Here is a 22,231-nt window from a genome sequence, read left to right as displayed (position 1 = left end):
TTAATTTGAATTTATACAACACTACAAACAGTGAAGTTCTCCAAAGTGCTTTGCAGGAACATTTTTCCACCAAAACTGGGCACCGAGCCATATAAGAAGATATAATTAATGCTGACTAAAGATTTGGCCAAGGGATAGGTTTTAAGAAACATTTCAGTGTTGCCGAGAGATTAGAGAAGCAGAGGGGTTTTATAGAATGAGTTCGAGTATAGGCGGCTGCTGATGGTGTGGCACTAAAATAGCGTGGTACAAGAGACCGCAACCGCAAAATTCTCCAAAGTTTGGAGGAAGTTACAGAGATGGGAAGGTGTTTGGGCCATGGAAAGATTTCACACGTATTTTGTTAATCTTACAGTTGAGGTGCTATTTGCGATCACTTTCATAATGATAATTATGCATGATACAGATGCAGATACGTCCTGGCAAGAATATAAATTGATGTGGAACTCACCTCCATCTGTCTGAAGATTAAAGCTAAGACTTGAAATCTTACTCCCTGATATCATGGAAACAGGGTAAATCAGCCTGCAAATGTTTAAATTTCAGGGATATACAATTCATCTTGTATCATGAGTCGCAGTCTGATTCATTTACGCATGTTAGCTGTTAAATATATTCAAACACAGACCCTGCACATTGTAGGGAAAAGCATTTGTCTATACGTTGCACCTTTGTCATTGAGGAAAAGCTTGTAGAGCACTCAGTCCACAAGCATTGGCCTCATTGTGATTTTGTTTCGATGTCCTTGAATAAACCGTACTATAAAGTTGTATTTTGTATCTTTAAGCAGCTTCATTCAGTTCACAGCCCTTCTCAAGAGTGTCAGCTTGGTCTTTATATTGTTCCCCAGCTGTTACTCTGTTAGCTGCAGGGAATTGACAAATAAACCTGTGCTTGCAATTACCACGCTGAAATCTCTGTGGGTGTGTCGTATTAACAATATTCCAGATATCTTGCTGTGATTCTTTTAGTCTAAGTGCAGAATGCATTTTGCCATTCTGCTAATTTGTTTCTCCAAATTATTTCAACTGAAGTTGCATTAAGTTGTGTCTCTTGACATTCAATGGCGTTGTCATTAATGAATGCTGTCGTCATCAACATTCTGGAGGTTACCATTGACCAGAAACTTAATAGAACTGTGGCCACAATAATACTGTATCTATGAGAGTGGGTCAGAGTATGGGAAACCTGTTGTAGTTAACTCACCTCCTAACTCTGCACTGCCCCACCCCCACCCTTGATTAGCGGGCCGATATCCATAATCTAAATGAGGCAGTAACAGACTTGCAGAGATTTACAAAGATTTTATTATAAATCTATAGTTTAGCACTAACATCAGTTTCCAATGTTCACTTCTGGACCATTTCCCTGGAGTCCAGAGCTGAGCTCTCCAGTGGGGAGGAACCCAGCTCATATTTGTTAAACCAACCTGATTGGCAATATTGTGACACACACTGCAAGTGGGACGGAAACCCAAAGAAGCCAGCTTTTTAAAAAAACTTTATTTTTAGAACCATCCTCCAATTAATTAAAATACCTAATTGAAAAGTTACCAACCTGATGAAGGGCTTATGCCCAAAATGTCGACTCCCATGCTCCTCAGGTGCTGCCTGACTGGCTGTGCTTTTCCAGCGCCACAGTTTTTGACTCTGACCTCCAGTGTCTGCAGTCCTCACTATCTCCAAGTTACCAACTCTGCCCACTACAGGAGCATGGAGTGTTCTGAGGAGATAATGCACTCCAGCTCTCAAGAATCCAGCTCTCATTATAGAAGAACCTTGATTATCTAAACAACGCGGGCAGTAAGTATTTTGTTTGGATAATCGAATGTTCGGGTAACAGCTTAGCCAAGCATTGGGACCTTGTGATCTTGTTTGGATAATCTGAAATGTGGATAATCAACATTTGGATAATCGAGGTTCCTCTATATACACTGACACAACAATAATCCTATTATTTACTGACACCTATGAAACCAGGAGGGGGTCAGTTGATCAAATATTCCGGATAATAAAGAGGTCCACATAATCAATGTAAAAACACACAGTTAGTAACAGAAACGTAATGCAGAGGGTATTCAGATCACTGTTATTCTTTATCTACAACATAAATCACTTAAATAATAATGCAACTTTGCCCTAAATAAAACTTAGCAGCAGAGAGCCTTCTCACTCACACCCTCAACTGACCACTTGGATGTCATGGAGATCCCAATGATACAGTAAACTTCTGATATTTGAAATTATTAGCGAGTTTTGAGAAGATTAGTAACTCAGGTTGAGGTTCTGGATGTAAGTTTGCTTGCTGAGCTGGAAGGTTCATTTTCAGACATTTCATCATCATACTTGGTAACATCTTCAGTGAGCCTCCGAATGAAGTACTGGTCATGTAGCCCACGTCCTATTTATATGTTTGAGTTTCCTTGTGTTGGCGATGTCATTTCCTGTGGTGATATCATTTCCTATGGTGATGTCATTGCCTGTTCTTTTTCTCAGGGGTGGTAAATGTGATCCAAGTCAATGTGTTTGTTGATATCAAACACAATTGTATGATAACAAATTGTACATTTGTTGACGTACAATTCATGTCTGATAACGCAACCATGTGCATTTTTAAAGTAGATTACTTACTGTGTGGAAACAGGCCCTTCGGCCCAACAAGTCCACACTGACCCGCCGAAGCACAACCCACCCAGACCCATTCCCCTACATTTACCCCTTCACCTAACACTAAGGGCAATTTAGCATGGCCAATTCACCTAACTTGCACATTTTTAGATTGTGGGAGGAAACCGGAGCAAACCCACGCAGACACGGGGAGAATGTGCAAACTCCACACAGAGAGTCGCCTGAGGTGGGAATTGAATCCGGGTCTTTGGTGCTGTGGGGCAGCAGTGCTAACCACTGTGCCACTATGCCATGTTTGGATGAGAATGGGTTGTGACACACATGTGTCTGTGTGAGAGAGATTGCCCTTGGGTTAAAAGGATACCAAATGTTTGTGCATATTCATGTGTGGGCGAGATGGGGAAGATGTACTTGCATTTCCCCTGTGGGACAGTCTAGGACCAGAGGGTATAATCTCAGAATAAGAGGGATGAGAATTCAGAGGGTAGTGAATCTGTGGAACTTATTATCACAGAGGGCTATAGAGGCTGGGTGATTATGTATATTCACGGGTGAGTAAGACAGGTTTTTAATCTGTAAGGGAATCAAGGATTATGGGGAAAGGGCAGGGAAGTGGATTTGAGGATTATCAGATCAGCCATGAATCCATTGAATGGCACAGTAAACTCAGTGGGCTGAATGGCATATGTCTGTTCCACATTTATGATCTAATGGTGAAGATGGGTGCGCATGAAAGTGTGGCCAGTGCAGGTCTATGGGAGTGTGTGGTAAAGACCTTGAACATAGTTGAAGGAAAGACAGAGAGTGGATGCATGAGGGGGAGTGGATGTGTGTGAGCATGACAGTGAAACCAAAGAGGAACTATGTGGAAAAGGCCTAGAGAGAGAAAATATGTAAGTGTGCCTGAAAGGGATACAGCTTACTATAATGTAAGAACAGATAAACTGCAGTAGAAATGTACGTAATGAGGGAGAACAGGATAGAGACTTTTTTTTAAAAAAATGAATTTTATGTTTGAAATTCCTAGGTTCTATCTCCTTCAGTCAGAATAATATTGAAGTAGCTTTCTGGCTGGTTTCTATAGCAACCAGTCATATAGTCACCATCTACATAGCTTACTGTATGGATTTTTGATAAAGGAGGCATCTGCTAAGAAGTCTGATGGTTGTTACTGTAACTAAATGGTAAATTTGAAAGAGGCAAATTATAGTTACTTGTATTAATAAAAATCCACTTTGAATTGAAACCAAGATACCAAATTCTTCATGTTATAATTTCTACATTCTGCTGTTGGTCAATGTGAATTAGTTGAGCTAAATTATTTGTTTCTGTGCTTTTCTATGTAAAATGCTCACGTTGTTATAAAGAAAGGACTGCATTTACATAGCACCTTTCTTAATCAAGGGGTGTTTAAAGCCAATGAAATATTCCTGAAGTGTAGACACTGTGGTACTGTAGCAAACATGGCAGCCAATTAGTAAAATTCCCAATAAACTGCAATATGTCAATGGCCTGATAATTGTTTTCAAGCATTTTGATTTAAGGATAAACATTGGTCAGAAAACCAGGGCTAAATATTCTTCAAAATAATGTCCTGGGATCTTTTACATCCACTGAGAGGGCAGACAGAGGCTTCAGTTTAATGTCTCAACTGAAGACATTCTCAAGCAGTACTGTGAGAGAATTTCTGGTTTAAATATATGAAATTAGCTTTCCAATTAAGGAACTATTTTTAAACAAACGAGTCAAATATTAGTCTGGAAATTTTTCTGCCAGCAATCACTAAATGATTTTTCATTTTTATCTGTAATATAAATTGTTCTGTTTCTCATTCCTCCCAAGGATTTTTCTATTCCTTCAAAAATCAATCTTATTTTACTTTGAAAGCATGCTGCAGTCTGAATATGGCCTGTTCTTGCAGGTCTCTGACAGTTTTAAACCCAGGGTTATAAAATTGCATTGCTCTTTGACACAAAATGTCATGGAAACTAACTCAGGCTTCAGGTCAATGGAAGTGTGCAGCTGCTGTGCTCCCTTGTGCTGGTGCAAGACCAGAATATGTCACGCCTAATGCTTCACTTATGTTTAGGCGTCCAAAAATGTTGCTGTGTGGGTTAAAAATGAAAGGCTGTTTCTACCCTGAGTTTATCTTTGTAAAAACCAGCAGACCCTAAATTTGTTGACATTGTACCCTACTCCTTTCTCCTATTTTCTCTCCGCCCCCTCATATTTCCTGAACACTCGCTCTCTCATCCTGTCCCTTTGCATCTGGTTGATCCATCTTTTCATCTGGTTCACAAATATGAACAATCTCTCTCTCTCCCTCTCTCTCTCTCTCTGTGGCTTACACATTTAGCTTTCAGCTTGCTGACAGAGAATACCATTGCAAAGTTCCCCAATGTGGCAGGATATATTTCTCTAAGTGTTCGAACATGAACAGATTGAGATCGCCAGCCTCACAAACAACTAAATCAATGTTCACTCTTGTCCCTTCTCTTGACATTGTTTCGGTGAACAGTTGTCCGTGGTAATACACAGGCAACTTTAAGACTGTTAAATCCTTGTTAATGAAGACTTCATGGAAATGGTGCATTGATAGTTGGTAGTAACTTCACTCACAGTGTATTAACTTCCCTCAAGGGCAGACAGCTATTGCTTCATGATGATGTAGAACTCCATTGCAAAATTTGCAATTCCACTTAAATTGGCTTGTGTTGCAGCCCAGGAGGAGAGTAGTGGCTACTGGAGAGATTAGTGGGTGGCATGGTGGCTCAGTGGTTAGCACTGCTGCCTCCTAGGTGTCTGGTTTTGATCCCACCCTCAGGCAGTTGTCTATGTGAAGTTTGCACATTCTCCATGTCCACGTGGTTTTCCTCCAGGTCGGCTCCCTCAGTACAAAGATGTGCAGGCGAGGTGGATTGGCCATGGGAAATGCAGGGGGTAGGGTAGGTGGAGTGAGTCTGGGTAGGATGCTGTATGGAGAGTCAGTGTGGACACGATGGGCTGAACAGTCTTCTTCTGCACTGTATTCTATCACTGCTTCACTTGTTCATTGAGACATTGAATGTAATATTCTCTGCTTCTAACAAACAGGTGCAACTACTTGGGAGACTGTGGATGGCTTTTTTCTCAGCTATTGTTAAAGTGTAAACTCATTGGCATCCAGACCACAATGGCCTGGAATGCATTATTGCATACAGCCTTCCAGTCCGCGCCTCATCAGTTACGTAGTTGGGGAATTTTGGGGCAAGTGAGGCACAGGCTGTCCGCCCTCTGCTGCCACATTTCAAGCCCAGGTGTGCGTCACTTCAGATGCCTGAAGGCTGCAACTACCCTTTCAAACGGTAGTGCTCCACCCTGAAAAACGTCTTGGAGAAAAATCCTTCCTGCCCATTGGACATCCTACTGATTCACTCAGCTCCTCTCCTGCTCACACACAACCACCAACTGCTCTAACATCTGCTTCCATCATTCTCATTCCCTCCTTTTGTCTCATGACAGGAAAAGGTAACCATTCTCCTAGAGTGATGATCCTACAGCACCCTGACTGATAAGTCTGTAATCCCTGAAGTGTAGCATGTGTCCTGCAGGGCTGACCATGGTCCAGTGGAAGGATACAGATCTCTGGACTCTGCACTGACCAAGCCCCTCTGTGGTGTAAATGGATGTGTCCCTTAACTGACTGTGGCAGTAACTTCCTGACTGACTGTAGTCCTCCCATCAGCCCACTAAGGAGTGCTCCCCTTTGGCTTTTAGACATGGCCATTTGTTTGAAGCATGTGCTTGTTTGAAGCAACATCTCTATCTCCGATCTGATTGACAGATGGACTGGTCAGGGTGCCCGGCTTGCCTGCCTCTCCCTCCTGATTTAAACACCATTGCCAGCTAGGGGAACTGGCAAGGCCTGCCCATAACTGTGAATGGACGACCCAGCGTACCACGAAGGCAATGTGACCCACACAGACTGAACCAGCTGCAAGTCAGTGCTGAAGTCAGCATGTACTGAGAAAGTGATGTGACCCAGAGGCTGGCAGTCTCTGAGTAAACGCTAAAGCAAATGTGTCCTAAGAAAGCAAGCTGAGAGCCAGAAGGTGCATTTGTCCCTGACAGCACAAAAGCATCCTGTGGCAGTGTACGAGACACCTATCTGTTCCTGTGCACCAAGCACCCTGGCAGAAACACTCAAGTCATAGGAATCCTTGAGTTCCACAGAAAGAGTTGAAGTTCTGAAGTGGCGTCTGAGTTAGTCCGAGCAGCAGCAGGCATGGTGATGTGTTAAGGCTTCTGATGCCCCCAACTTATGAAGTTGAAGAGTTGAGAAGGTGATGAGTGTGCAGGGACTTCTGAAGGAGAAGTTCTGTGATGATCAGGACTGGAGTTTGGTGAATTGCAGCTGCTTGGTATCCCCTCTTATCGACATGCCAGCAATTAATGAAAGGGAGGAGAATTGGAAGTGATGTAGAACTGAGATGAGTAATTGCATGGAAGTAAGATAATCAACACTCAATGGCGAGATCCTCAAGCTTGAGGGGGATATCGGGAAAATTTTTCTTAATGTTCTGAACGCGATTTCTTTCATTCTTGATGTAGTTTTGCATCTTTCTTGCCGTTACCCGCGTAGGAGGGGGAAAATGTGCTCCATGTCGTTTACTGCTTCCTTTAACTGCTTGTACCAACTTAGAGTGGAAGCTGATAACAGTCATCTTTATAACCTAACTGCATATTTCAAATCAACCTCCTTGTGTGTATATTCCTGGTTCAACAGGCAGACAAACACTCACATACCCCCCCCCTCCAATCCCACAATGCATCTCCTGCCCCCTTTACCAATGTTACCCTTTAGTCCTGACTTACCCTTCTACCTGAAGGAAAATATCCAAATCCTGCAACATGTACTAGGCCACATCTCTGCAGCTGCTTTTCTTCACAATCTTTGCTTGCTGAGTGCTTACCTTTGCACAGTCTTTGTCTTATTTATACTCATTTGTGTATTCATTTTGATGATTACATTTTCCAAGGTATTAGATCCTGCAGCATGACTTTTAAAAGGAGAGCAAGCAATTCTCCCGTGTCCAAGCCAGCATCTCCATCAGTCAGCAGAACGGAGAACAAATTAACTGGCCATGGGATCGTGCTGATGGAGGATGATCGTTGTAGCTGTCAACGTAACAATGGTCGCTGCTCTCCAAAGGCAGCAATTTGCCTTCTGTAGACTAGAGCAAAGATAAATGAATGTCGTTGTCACCTTTGTTGGCATCAGCAGTCATTGTGGAAAGTTGTCGTTTATTTCAGATCTTGTTAGAGCAGAAAACGTGGGTCATTGCCTCCTGAGACGTTGTGCCTTATTGTGGTCATTGTCAATAATAAACGTCATGCCTTTGGTTGTAATGGATTATGGTGTGGTCCTCCGATAGTTTCATATATCTCTGATGCTTCCCCACTTGTGTTTTTCTTCCTTCTAATATTTTTAACAAAGGGAGTTCTTAATCATTCTGATTTACTTGGTGATTTGGTGCTTCTTGGATACTTGGACTGTTTTCTTTGTTTACCATTACCCATTGTAAAGATGAGCTCCTTCAGCATACCCAGCTCTGAGCAACATCACCTTTCGATCTGATTTTATTGTAAGCTAAATGTTTCTTCCTTTCTTCACCAGATAGTAGAATTCATTCTCACTGCCCCTCTCTTTCTCTGACGTTCTCTGTCTTAATCTTTCTCTGCCTCTCTCTCTCTCTCTCTCTATCTCTCTGAAACTTTCACTGCCTCTGTCTGATTTTTTTCTCTGTCTCTCTCTCCCTCTCTCTGAAACTTTCCCTGTTTCTTTCTCTTGGCATCACAGCAGCATTTGACCAAGTATCGCATTGAGGAGCCCCAGCAAAGCTGGAGTCAATGGGAATCAGGGGAAAATCTCTCTGCTCACCAGAGTCAAACCTGGCACAAAAGAAAATGGTTGTGATTGTCGCAGGTCAGTCATCTCAGTCCAAGGACATCTCTGCACAAGTTGCTCAGGGTAGTGTCCTTAGTCTAACCACCTTCAGCTGCTTAATTAATGACCTTTCCTCCATCATAAGGTCAGAGGTGGGATGCTTGCCGATGAGTGCACAATGTTCAACACCATTCACAACTCAGATACTGAAACAGTCCATGTTCATTGGATCAAGACCTGGAGAACATTCAGGCTTTGGCTGACAAGTGACGAGTAACAATCACCTCACACAAGTGCCAGGCAATGACCATCTCCAACAAGAGTGAATCTAACCATTGACTCTTTACGTTCAATGGCAGTCCATTTGCTGGATACCCTACTGTCAACATCCTTGTCAAAGCCATTGACTAGAAACTGAACTGCACCAGCCATACAAATACTGTGTTCACAGCACCTGTTCAGAAGCTAGGAATTCTGTGGGGAGTAAATAACTCCTTTCTGTGCAATACCTCTACTATCTGCAAGGCTCAGTTAAGGAGGGTGATGATATTGCTTTGATGGACACAGCACCAACCACAAGACTCAAGAAGCTCAAAGCTATCCAGGACAAAGCTGCCTGATGATTTGACATTCCATCCATCACCTTCAGCACTCGCTCCCTTTACTACTGACAGTCAGTGGCCCCCATGTGTGCACTGCTTACAGTGGGCACTGTAGTAATTCACCCAGCTGACAGCACCTTCCAGAGCCACAGCCCCTACCACCTGGAAGGGCAAAAACAGTAGGTGCATGTGAATGCCATATCTGTAAGTGTCCCTCCAACTCACACACTTTCCTGACCTGGAGCTATACTGGCATTCCTTTACTGTTGCTGGAAAATCCTGGAACTCCCTTCCTGACAGCACTAAATGTGTTCTTGCACTCAGTCAAAGATGGCAGCTTACCTTCAACCTTTTCCAGGCCAAATGAATGCTGGCCTAGCCAGTGATGCCCACACCCCACGAACAAACATAATAAGAAAAACAAGGAAGGACAAAAAGTGGGAACAGCAATTAATGTCAGTCTTGTTGAACTAACATTGAGAAATAGCAGTCATGAATTCCACTGGTGAGCACTTGAGATTGCAAGTATTTCTGAAGGCTATGTTTCAATTTATGATGTATGGTGGTGTTTCTTTTCTCTTACAGTCCATATGGGCTTAAAATACAAGCTTCACTCAGAGACCATGTCCCAAGTTGTTTTAATACACAATGTGCCAAAATTTAGATATCCCTTGTGCATCCGTTATCATAACTTATTCAATCCAAATCTGAGGATTTGTAGGTTACATCTTTGATAGCCCTTTTTTAAGTTTGGAACCCACTTGCACCGGATCAGATTTTGAAAAGCATTTCTCAGCTTGTTGCCTCCAGATTGAATCATCTCTTTGGAAACGTGAGAAAAAAAATTGAAAGGCTAAAGGTTCTCTGTGGACAGTCCGTACCTATCAGTCACATAAAAATATTAATATATAGGGGCCCTGTGTTAGTCAAGTTCCATCATATTTTATTACAGCAGATTGACTGCTATCCATTATTTTTCAAGGGGAAATAGTTAAGTGTGTAAATACTGAGATACCCACTTGTCACTTTACAGCCAAAACCACAGCTAAATGTAATATTTAATTCTCTGCTTTCAGAAGTGAAGGCAGGTACTGGTACCTAGAGAGTGAGAGCTGGTTATACAGCAGTCTGCTGGAGCACTAAGTTTTAAGGAAAAGCACCTGAAATAAAGCCCAAATAATGTATCAGTGGTGTTGTACAAGCAGTAAATCTACTTTACCTTTGACATATGCACACACATACACACACACATAGGCTCACACATACTCACGCACGCGCGCACACACACACAAGCTCACATACATTCACGCATGCGCGCGCACACACAGGCTCACACACACTCGCACGCACACACACACAGGCTCACACACACTCGCATGCACACACACACAGGCTCACACACACACACACTCATGCGCTCGCACACACACAACAGAATGACTGTCTCACCTCCATTTTCATCCTGCATTTTCACAAGTTATCATCTTTGAAACTTACAGGCTGAAACTGGTAGGTTCAGTAATACCTACATATACTGTAACCTGCGAATGGTTCTGGAATTTCATGCTGGCTAACCTGTGGCTGGGGCACTATTCCTATATTCAAGATTAGAGTGCTGCTGGAAAAGCACAGCAGGTCAGGCAGCATCCGAGGAGCAGGAAAATCGCTGGTTCGGACAAAAGCCCTTCATCAGGATTTCCTGATGAAGGGCTTTTGCCTGAAACGTTGATTTTCCTACTCCTCGGACGCTGCCTGACCTGCTGTGCTTTTCCAGCACCACTCTAATCTTGACTCTAATCTCCAGCATCTGCAGTACCCACTTTCGCACACTATTCCTATACTGTTATGTAACTAATTAGGGTATAGCCTAACCACATCTGATGGCCAAAAGGGTACTCAAAATGCATCCTTAAACTAAGCAGAGATGTTGACTGCACTCAACATTGTTGGGATCCTCTTTATGTAGAAAGGTTCCAATGTTCAAGCTCATTGCCTTCACATACTATACTCATCAGCCCCTCCACCATCTGGTTGAACCAGTTTTTGAGCAGCGTTTAAAAATACTCAGACCGCTCAACTGGACTGTTCAGCAAAAAGCTGCTTCATACACCAGGACCTGAATCTTGATGGAAAGACAGACATGTTGCTGTGGCTCTTTGTCCTACAATCATCAAGGTAAATGCAAGAATGCCAAACTTCAAAGCAACACAATAATTTAGAGTGCAGGAGGAAAGGGTGCTGATTGCTTCACAAGTTAGCTGTGATTGGCCAAGGTAGAGCAATGGAGGAAACAGTTAGCATGTCACCCAGCAGCAATGACCTTTAGTTGTACTCATTCATTCAGATCTTTTCACAGTAGACTGATCTCCACTATCAAGTGTTCCTCTTCCAAATCCCACTCTTCCACTCATTGCACCTCTTGATCAAAACCAACCCGCTGATTATTCTCTCAATACTTCATCACTTAATGATGCGCCTGCTCCATTTCTTATCTCCTTTGAAGTAAACCTCCTCACCAACTGCATTTCCCAGGCATGACATTCTCCATAAAAGCACTACTTTTCTCTTCCTTTAGTGGTTACATGTCTCATCTTGTGGCTCAATTTTCTTAGCGCCTGATTTGAGTGCCCCTTCCCCCTGCACTTACCAGTGCATCTTGGTTATTTTATCTTCACTGGAAACTTCAACCATCTCTCCAACTAAGGATTTCAAAGGCAGAAGTACAATCCCCTGCAATGGCCTTCCTCGTCCCTGCTCCCTCCCTTTTCAATCTCTTCCTCATCTCTTCTCCTTCTATCCTCTTCTTGATTTTCCCTTCTTTTCCACCTCTTTCCCCCTTGCTTCTCCCTTCCCTCCATCACTTTGCCCTCCCTTTCATAATTTCTTTATGATTTGATATTTGAACTAAATGCATAGTCAAGAATGCAGTCAGTAGAAGAGGGCCAATAGTTCCTTTTAGTGCAAGTGATAACCTATCATGGAAACCAGGGACTTACTTTCTGTCTCGGTGATAAAGAGCTGAGTGAATGCTGGAGTTATAGAGCCATACAGTCATACAGCACAGAAACAGACCCTTTGATCCAACCAATCAATGCCAAGCATAATTCCAAACTAAACTAGTCCATTGGTGATTAGATTAGATTCCCTACAGTGTGGAAACAGGCCCTTTGGCCCAACAAGTCCACACCAACCCTCCGAAGAGTAACCCACCCAGACCCATTTCCCTCTGACTGATGCACCTAACACTATGGACAATTTAGCACGGCCAATTCACCTGACCTGCACATCTTTGGACTGTGGGAGGAAACCGGAGCACCCGGAGGAAATCCACGCAAACACAGGGAGAATGTGCAAACTTCACACAGACAGTCACCCGAAGCTGGAATCGAACCTGGGTCCCTGGTTCTGTGAGGCAGCAGTGCTAACCACTGAGCCACCATGCCACTCTGGTGCTGAACATTTCAATGCATTTTTCATGGACGGGCTGGAGGTTGGGTTAAAAATAAGAAATTAAGATGTACACATAAATAATATTTAAAATTTAATTTACTACTTCATTTGTCTCCCATTTTTAAGTGGATTCTATATTTCATCAGTTTGTTGTAGCTTTCATTGCCTACCCAAGCGCTCCCTCTGTCATTCCGAATAAAGAACATTCTGCTGTTATTGTGCGTTTACTGACCGTAAAGACAAGTTAATTATGTGGGTCCATTTGATTCAGTTCAGCAAATTTACAGTGATTGGTTGCAACATCAGTGACTTCTACAAGTCTAAGGGAAGGAAATACTGCCAAAGTTATTTGGAACAGCTTACTATTGTTCTAAAAAACAACCCTGGCTTCATGCTGCAATGACCTCTCTTGTTTCAAAAGGAAAATGTACTGATCTCGGTGCAAACTCTCAGAATTTGATACCTGAATGGTGCCAAATTGACAGATCTCATGAGTTGCCTGTGAGGGTCATACCTAAAACGAGTCCAACCTTGGTATCTGTTCAGTCAGAACTTTTGCATAATAATCAGAAAAGGATCCTGAGGGAGTTTGTTTTCACTCTAACCCAGGGCGACATCACTTCTTATGGCATTTTGTGATTGCAGAATGCATAAAACGTAGCAAGAAGTACAGACTATCATAGAGATCTACAGCACAGATAAAGGTCCTTCGGCCTATGGCATCTGTCTCTGTCACAAACAAATACCTAACTATTCTAATGCCATTTTCTACCACTTGACCCATAGCCTTGTGTGCTTTCATATGGCAAGAGCACATCTGCCTGTGAGGATAGACAGGCAAATTGGAATGGATGGAATGTGGCAGATAAAGTTTTATTGGTGAGGTTAAACCTTTTGGGTAGAACATGGAGAGACAATATCAAATACAGAATCCAATTCTAATGGAGGCCCAGGGGTGGAGGGATCTGGGTCTGGCTGTATGTATATAAATGATTCAAAATGGCAAGACCGGTTGAGACAGCACTAGGATCCTGTGCTTTATAAATAGAGACACAGAGTACAAAAGTAAACCCTTCATAAAACATCGATTCAGCCTCAGTGGAGCCATGTTTCCAATTCTGGGCTTTTTGAACCTTTAAAGAAGATGTGACAAAATTAGAGAAGGTGCAGAACAGATTGACAAGAATGATTCTATGGTGATTTGGAGATGGTGGAGGGACTTCAGTTATGACAATAGATTAGAGAAGCTAAGGCTGCTGGGCCAATCGGAGACATTTAAGAGGAGTTTCAGTAGAGATGTTCAAAATCATGAAGGATCTGGTTAAGATTAGAGAGAAAGAAACTGTTCCCATTGATGGAAGGGTTGAGAACCAGAGGACACTGGTTTGATGTGGATAGCAAAAGACTACGTGACTAAAAGCTTTTTTATGCAGTGTGTAGGGAGCTGGCATGCTCCGTTTGAGAACACAGTAGATTAAGGATTAATCATGAATTTCAGTCAGATGTCGGAGAGCTATATCTTACAGAATAGTAATTTGTAGGGCTGTAGGGAAAAGGTTGGTGTCTGGGAGTAGCTGAATTACTGCTCTTGCAGACAGCTAGCATGGACATCATGGGCTGAATGATCTCCTCCTGTGTTATAACCATTCTATAATTTCACCAGTGTGGAATCCTCCTTACTGATCAATAGTCCTAACGCAACAATATCTGCATCAATTGCGAAAGGTCAAATATATTTTGATATGGCTTGCAAGATGTTGCTCTTGGTGATTATATCACTGTTCTTCATGAGATACTTATCAAACAACTAGGATTGTACCTTATTCAAAGAAGTAGTTAAGTGGCTGCAAAATGCTTTAGGACGTTCTCAGAGTATCACATGTTCCAGATCAATGCAAGTCCTTATTTTTCATATTTGACCCTGGCAGAGTGATCCAGGAGAGTTTATATTGTCCACTGGTGTACTTGAACTTAATACAAAAACAAAGTGGAGATCGCAATTCAGATTTCAATGTCAACAGTGCAATTGCTTCACAAGTCAGTAAATTGGACTAGTTACAGCATTTAATCTGATCAAACGAAGACTGATTTGATATTAGGAGGGTGGCTGCTTTGCTTTACAAAATGGGACTTACTGTGTAATACTTTATACTAAGTAAGGTTATACAAGAATAATCCTTGATCTAAGTTCATCTTTCTTTAAAGTGTGTGTGTGTGTGTGTTTAGTGATCATGTTTAACAGTCCTTATGACACATCAAAAGGATCAGGAAAGTGGAAATTATCATAGTGAACAATTATTTGCTTTTTGTTAGCCATATCTGAGAGGCCTATTTCTTTTGTTTTCAGTTACTGGATTAGAAAGCAGTTTAAATTAAGGTGTCGAGAAAAACATGCCTTGGGAAAGGACCAGGTACGGCCTCAGCACACAATGCATTAGCTGCTAGATCTAATCAATAAAAATGTCAAGCCTAAATGTTACACAAGGTCACACTGAGCCTAAGTGAGGTCTATAAAAGAATGAATTTGCCCTCTCCTCTGATCATTAGTTTAGCCATATGACAAGCATTCGAGGTCAGCACACTGCAATATACTGTTATAATTTAGTGCATATGTCAATGAATTTTGGACTTTTCTAACTTTCTGTGTTTTGGAATTTGTAAAAGGGTTTGGTCATTCATATCAATAGCTAGTTCTGATCACAAAGTGCTGTCTTAGGCTAAGGAGGATCTACCAATAGAGCACAAACTGCTTTTTTATGTCAGGTGATATATCTTTACATCCCATGTCAGGGCTAGGGAGAGAAATCACAAACCCTGGTCTTTCTCCTGATTCATCTCTTATTCACCTCTTTTATCACGCCTTTTATTCACCTCTTCCCCCACTCAAACTCTCCTTCTGACTTCCTTCAGGTGCTCAAAATTAACAATCGTCACAATAAAATTGAATTGCTTTATATCGGCTGAGCAAAACATATTTAGAAACAAAAATATACTGAAGATGCTGGATTCTCAGGTAGAGAAGGCGGAGGCTGGAAGAACACAGCAGGCCAGGCAACATCAGGAAGTGGAGAAGCCAACGTTTCAGGGCTGAAGAAGGGTTACACCCGAAACATTGACTTCTCCGCCTCCTGATGCTGACTGGCTTGCTCTGCTCTTCCAGCCACCTGCTTCTCTACCTGAGAATCCAGCATTTGCAGATTATTTTTGTCTCTGGGCAAAACATGTTGGCTTTTGCACTCTGAGCCTGCATTTGTAAAGCCAATTGAAAGCTCTAATTTCAGGAAAATGCACTTGACAAATGCTACTGTGTCTGACAATTACACACAACTTAGTTATTCATATCCAACTGGCTTTGCTTCTTTGAACTTGGCCCTATGCAATATCTAGACAGCAACATCCAAATTATTTGAACCTTACAAGCACTGGAAGCAAGTGCAACTGAGAATGGCTTGAATTAACAGCGACATATTCTGGTGAAATCTTTCAGTGGCAGCACCAACTAATTCACATATTCACACAAATTTTCTTTATGTATGGGAAAAAAACACACTTTGATTTGAATGATAAATATTTATTCACTTTAAGTTGAATCTATTCACACTAACAAATTCCCAGCATGACGCATATAATGGGGGAAAAAATTGGATGCTGGAAATCTGAAATAAACTACAACAGCTGAAATTATTCAGCAGGCCAGGTTGTATCTGTGGAGAGAGAAACGGTTAATGTTTTAGGTTCACAATCTTCAATAGTTTTGACGAGAGGTCACTAACTTTCTCTCCATATAGACACTGCCTATTACGCTGAGTATTTACAGCGCTGCAAGTTTCGGTTGACGAAGACACAACCCTTTTTACTAGATGTTAAAAAGCAATCCGACTTCTTGTGAGACTTTCATTCCCTTTCAGCGTGAAACCCAGAAGCAGCTTGAGATCCGTTTCTGCACAAAGTCAAGCATGAATTTCAAAAAAAAAAGTTAAGGTATGAAGGAAACATAAATTGCTGATCAAAATCATTTAAAATAATCATTGTCAAAGTATTAGTTTGATGATTGTTTCAAAAATGTGTGGTTGAAAGAGTACCATTTCGAAGTGCCAAGCAGCAGAGATAACTCAAAAACCGTTTTTTTGCCTTTTTTACTTGAGGACCAGACAAAGCCCCAAGTCCTGGTCATGGGGGAAGAGAGAGGGGAAGTAGAACCAATATGAGGAGTGGATTTAACTACAACTGACCTTACACTCACTTGCGATGGCACACACTCCAAGCCAGTTTCGGCAGAATTCCTCCAATCGGGAACTTCTAAACTGTTTGCCTTTCAGCTTGCATTTTCCTCCGGTTATAACACACTCACAGACACTTACTCTCACACACAGACACACACACACACATTAACATACTTCAACTCACTCACACTTATTACTCACACACTTATGCACTTACTTACACTCACACAAACACACATACTTACCTCACTCACACTTACTCTAACACATACACACGCTTACTTATTCATTCTCACACACAGACACACTTGCTCACACTGGCACAAAATTACAAGTACTTTACCACACTCATGCTGAACTGAGTTGAATCAGAATGATGTTACAGTTGAATCATGATTTCCATGTGAACCTTTTTTGAAAATTCATTCATAGGAGTTGGGTATCACTGGCAAGGGCAGTGTTTATTGGGTGCTGAGCAAGTGGAGATACTTCCAGAGAAGCTGCTCACATGCTGTGTGCAGTCAACAAGAAATAACTGCTTGTTTAAAATTTAAAAACACAACAGTGTCAAATTTGCAGAGATAGCGAACCACTCAGCATACTATGAACTGAGAGAGAGAGAGAAATTAGTGAGGTATAACCCATATTGTGCTTTGACTTGGTGACTCACTATTGTGTTAACTACTGACTAGAGCAGCACCTGACGGAAATGTGTAGAACATATATTTACAACTTAGAAAAAATGAGAAAGAATTAACAATGTGCCATGTACTGAGATCTGAAGGTCCAACTGGAGAATGGACACTGGATTAACACCACCACCACAGAAAGACAATGTATGCAGCAGCCACTAAACTTTCCCATTGACCTGTTCATCTGGTACTGGTCAAAGAATGGACACAGATACTGAGGTTCAATTCTCCTCTCATCACTGTATAGGCTTCAGCTCACAGCAAGTCACCAAATGGCAGTGGGACCACGGGTTCATGTCCATCAATCATCAGTGAGGGAACCCGCTGGAAAAGCTGTTTCCAGTATTGTACCTCTGACAATTCAGTGGGATTTATCAGTGTGAGGTCAAAAGAGATTTATAGATTGAAAAAGGGAAGGGCTTGGGCCTGGGCCAAGGTTCACATACCATCAGCAGGGAGATTAAGAAAGGCCTTCAGGGGGTGGAGGTAAGGCATCATGTGCTCTATTGTAACCATCATGCTTCCAGGCAGGTCTATAGTGAAGGAACCTCCAAGAGATCAGGAACCTCCAAGAGTCCTGAGTGCTGACATGAGGTAAGTAAGTTAGATGGCACTGGGACAAACTAGCATTTCTGACTCACCCAATGAATCCTGTTGTTCAGAATGGCATTGCTGTGATGTGACAGGGGTCTGGAGGTGAACACAAGGGAGTGAGGTGGCAGGCCATACCCATCATAGATCTACAGAGAGATGTTATTACACATCTGTGGAGTAGGTGGGATCTGAACCAAGGCCTCCTGGTTCAGAGATAGGGACACTACCACTGTGTCTACAGACCTTGTCTACCTATCTTGGGAGGGCTTCAGCTAAAAGATGCCCTGTAGAGAGGTTTCCCCTTCCCGTCCCACAAACCCTCACCAAATCCCAGCACCCCCCCCCAACATTGGTCAATTTTCCTTTTGTGTAGTGAAAACTGTTGTAAAGATAGCTGAGAGGAAATGTTTCTGTTGAAATACCCTCTCAGTGCCTTAACATGTCCTGCCTCCGACTGCCCTTCTGAAATTGGACAGTCTCTAGATGACCAGAAAAACCACCTGCTTCTCCCAATTGGATAAGGAGCCCATTTCCAGGAGACTTGAGAGCTCCCTCATGAAAGTCATAACGTTGCCTCAAGTTCACCGGGGTAAGGGCTGGAGCTGAAATCAACCCCAATTCTCAATTCCAATTGTTTGTTCACTGGGATGCTACCCTCTCGCCACAGTGAGCAGGACCTCTCAGGAAAACCAGTGAAGGGTCAATTCCAAATCCCACGATCCCCACTAGGAAGAGAGAATTAGAAAACCACACCTCCCATTGATTTTATTTATGCCAGTATGCCAGCAACTGTTCTCAATCTGCCATCTGTGATAACTGAACTGTTAGACTGGACCCTATCACGTGTACCACATGGGGGCTGTGACATTGGGCTGACAGTGGGTGGAAGTGTGTAAAAGCAGTTTTCCCCTATCAATCCACTTGTAGAGACATAGGAGTTCTCCTGTGCAATTGATTTGTTTATTCAATTGGAAGAATGTTAGCATGGCTATTAACCTGACTCTAATGATGATCTTTTGAGAATTTGTTCCTTTTAATTATGAATACTGAAGTCGTCAAATGATGTGGCTCTCTATTACAGCTTGGATAATTGATTGTTTAGATTGAAAGTGAAAGGCCCGGTGAAGCCCAAAACCATAGTGCCATAAAATACCAACATTTGTTTCAGATGTTTGTACAGTAAAGGTTTTTTCAGAAAAGTGACTATATGTGAATTGTTCACCTGATTTGGCCTGATACTCACAACACTTTGCCCCTTTGAACCTGACCATAACTTCAGGAGTTAGCGCAAGTTCAGATTCAGACATGCTTCCTGTAGCTGCAGTCTGTCACTCACAGCTCCACCACAGGGAGCCATTGACCCATCCTCTCATCCCAAAGCCAACTATTGATTCGGCAGGAATGTCCTCTTTTTCCATAATCACATCACTGCTGTAAACCCCATGAAAGTTAAGTTCACTGTAATGTAACTTGGTTTTTAATGTTTATCTGCACAATAACTACTACATAATAATCAGCTTGGTCCTCAAAAGATAGCACAATATTCTTAAATGAATCCATAATAATTAATTGCTACACTCTTAAAAAGTTTTTCAAATGACATTCTTTCAAAAAAGTTATTTTGTGATATTTCAATCTTTCCCTTCACTTTCTGTATGTTCCTAATCTGTATTTTGCTCACTGTAATTTTTTAACTGTGGATTTCGATTGCCTGGCTGTCTGTCTGTGGGAATCGTTTGATGTGATTGGCTGCTTAGTGCCTAGACCAATTGTTGAGATCACCACAGCTCCCTCACTTGGAATCCCTATTTAAAAACATGTTTATCAATTCACATACATGGGTCATGTTCTGGCTGGAGTAAGCACTGAATATCTGATTGCAACATTCTACAAGATCAGCAGTGATCAGTGTTTCTTTGTCAATGATGTAAAGCATGTTAGCTTGGCTCTGTTGGTCATATTTCTGCATCTAAGCAAGGAAGCAATTGTGTTTGAGTGTCCAAGAGACTTCGGTCACATACATTGACAGTATTGCTGACAATACAGCGTCCTATCCTTCAAATGAAATGTTAAGCTATTGGCCTTTAGTGCCTGCTTCAGTAGATGTTTGCAAATGAGTTGGGTATTCTGTTCCTTTCTTGACACCACTAAAAGCAGATGACTGAGTCATTCCTGTCACTGCTGGTTGTGGGACCCGCTGGCTATAAAATAGTGCTGTGCTTGCCGACATAACAGCTTTTGGAATTCAAGGTAATTCATTATATGTCAAGCATTTCAGAGCGATGTGACAAAATGCTACAAAACGTGGTTGTTCTTTAACTTGTATAACCTGCAGCAACAAAAATATAAATAGTGTGTGTTAATTGGAACAGCATTACAGTCGCATTCGTTTACATAAAGCATGGATTTGCTGTACAAGTGAGGCCAAGGAAGCATTCTGCCAACAGAATACCCAAACTACATATCCTAAAAATGGATGATGATTCAACACAAGGTCTTTAGTACAAGAAGATTTACATTTCCACATAGTGTATTCAGTTTCTGTTCTGAAAGCATGTGGAAGTGTTTATCAAGATTGAGTACAGAAAGTCATTTGTGCAAATTCTGCTTGATGATTTTCTATCCCCATCCAATTAGGAAGTGTGACATCTTGTAATGTAACTAGTTACATTAGTCAATACCGGTACTTGATTTATTAGCTACTCCCACATGCACTGAGCTGCAGAAACTACTTCCAGTGATTTTAACATAGACATTATCTGTTGTGCATTCATGTTCCTAAAGCTAGTGCATGTCATATCAGTTGTTGAGAATGTTTAATTAGTTTTATAGTACCATTATATTTTATGTGCCTTCAGAGAGATTTCTTTTTAAATTAAAGAAAATCTGAGGATATATCAGAACAGGTCATAATGCAAATGATACATGGTCCATGAGTGATGCCAATTCAGATAACTCATGAGTGACAAAGTCACAAATGAGTAATGGTCTCCTCAAGAGCAGAGGCATTTATTAGGTGTCACGTTGACTGTGACATTTTGCATTTAGAACACTCAGCTTTCTGCTGAAAAGCATCTGTTTTTACTTCAAGAAAATTGGCTAAAGTTGCTTGTGGAATATTTTAAACAATTGGTGAGGAATGTGGAACTCACTACCACACAATGATTGAGCTGATTAGCATAGGTGCATTTCAAGCACAGCTAGTTAAATGCATGAAATAGTAAGGAAAATTAAGTTGTGCTGAATTAATAGAATGGAAATGGGCCTCTTGTGGAACATAGACACTGGTAGATTACTTGGCTGGTTTCCCTGCTGCTAATTCTATATAAGTTCTTATTCATAAATGTCTGGGTATTCTATATGTGCGTAAAATCATCATAGAAAAACAAAAAATAATATCCTGCAATTTTTGCATACTGTATAGAACCTCAAATTGCTCAGTAATAACATGAGGAATATATATTGTGATAATGGTAAGTAAAATAGTGTTCAACTGGATTTTGACCATAAAATTAAGAAGCATATGAAAGGTGTTGTCCCCCCTGTTGTGTGATCAATTTTATTTTCAGTCGTGAAGCTTTAATTGTCTTCTGTATAATCATTTTGATTAAAATACAAGGAGGATTAAGGGTGTGGATTGAGAGGCTTGAATGAAGCAAACAGTATTGCTGTTACCCAGTAATTGTGATCTTTACACAGGTTTACAGATGGTGGTTGCATTTCTGATTTTGATAAAATGTATGGTTTTGTTAAGGGTTTATGAAATAGGAGCTAGGGGAGAGAATGTGGGAGCATCTCACAGCAGTGTCCCATATCTTTTTCTTTCAGTACAATCCCCAAACAGGTTGCTGTCTCGACTTGCTGACTGACAAAATTGAGGTGTGTTGGTGTGAACCAGTTTTGCAATGAAGGTTACTCTCACCGCTACTATAAATATAAAGCCACAACTGTTTATTTGACTCAAATTGACTGAATAGCAAGAATATGGAAAGATGTATTTCTTAAAGAGATGATTTGCTTCTCAGATCCTTGATTAAGACTGGCAAATTCAATGTGCTGCATTTTGTAAGTGATGGAAACACTCAGGAGCTGCCTATTGAATGATGCAATGGATGAT

General features: G+C 41.5%; 1 protein-coding gene across 5 annotated transcripts in view; it reads left to right on the top strand.

Moving 5' to 3' along the window:
* The window catches only part of LOC122540993 (WD repeat-containing protein 72-like), a 339,613-nt gene that overhangs the window by 114,348 nt on the left and 203,034 nt on the right, over positions 1-22,231 (top strand). The window lies entirely within an intron of this gene.

The sequence above is a fragment of the Chiloscyllium plagiosum genome, unplaced genomic scaffold (assembly GCF_037043375.1).
Source record: "Chiloscyllium plagiosum isolate Xiang-an unplaced genomic scaffold, Cpla_swu_hap1 HiC_scaffold_39, whole genome shotgun sequence".
In the NCBI taxonomy this organism is placed as follows: Eukaryota; Metazoa; Chordata; class Chondrichthyes; order Orectolobiformes; family Hemiscylliidae; genus Chiloscyllium; species Chiloscyllium plagiosum.
The sequence above is the reverse complement of the archived record's forward strand: the minus strand, read 5'-3'. Positions and strand labels throughout refer to the sequence as shown.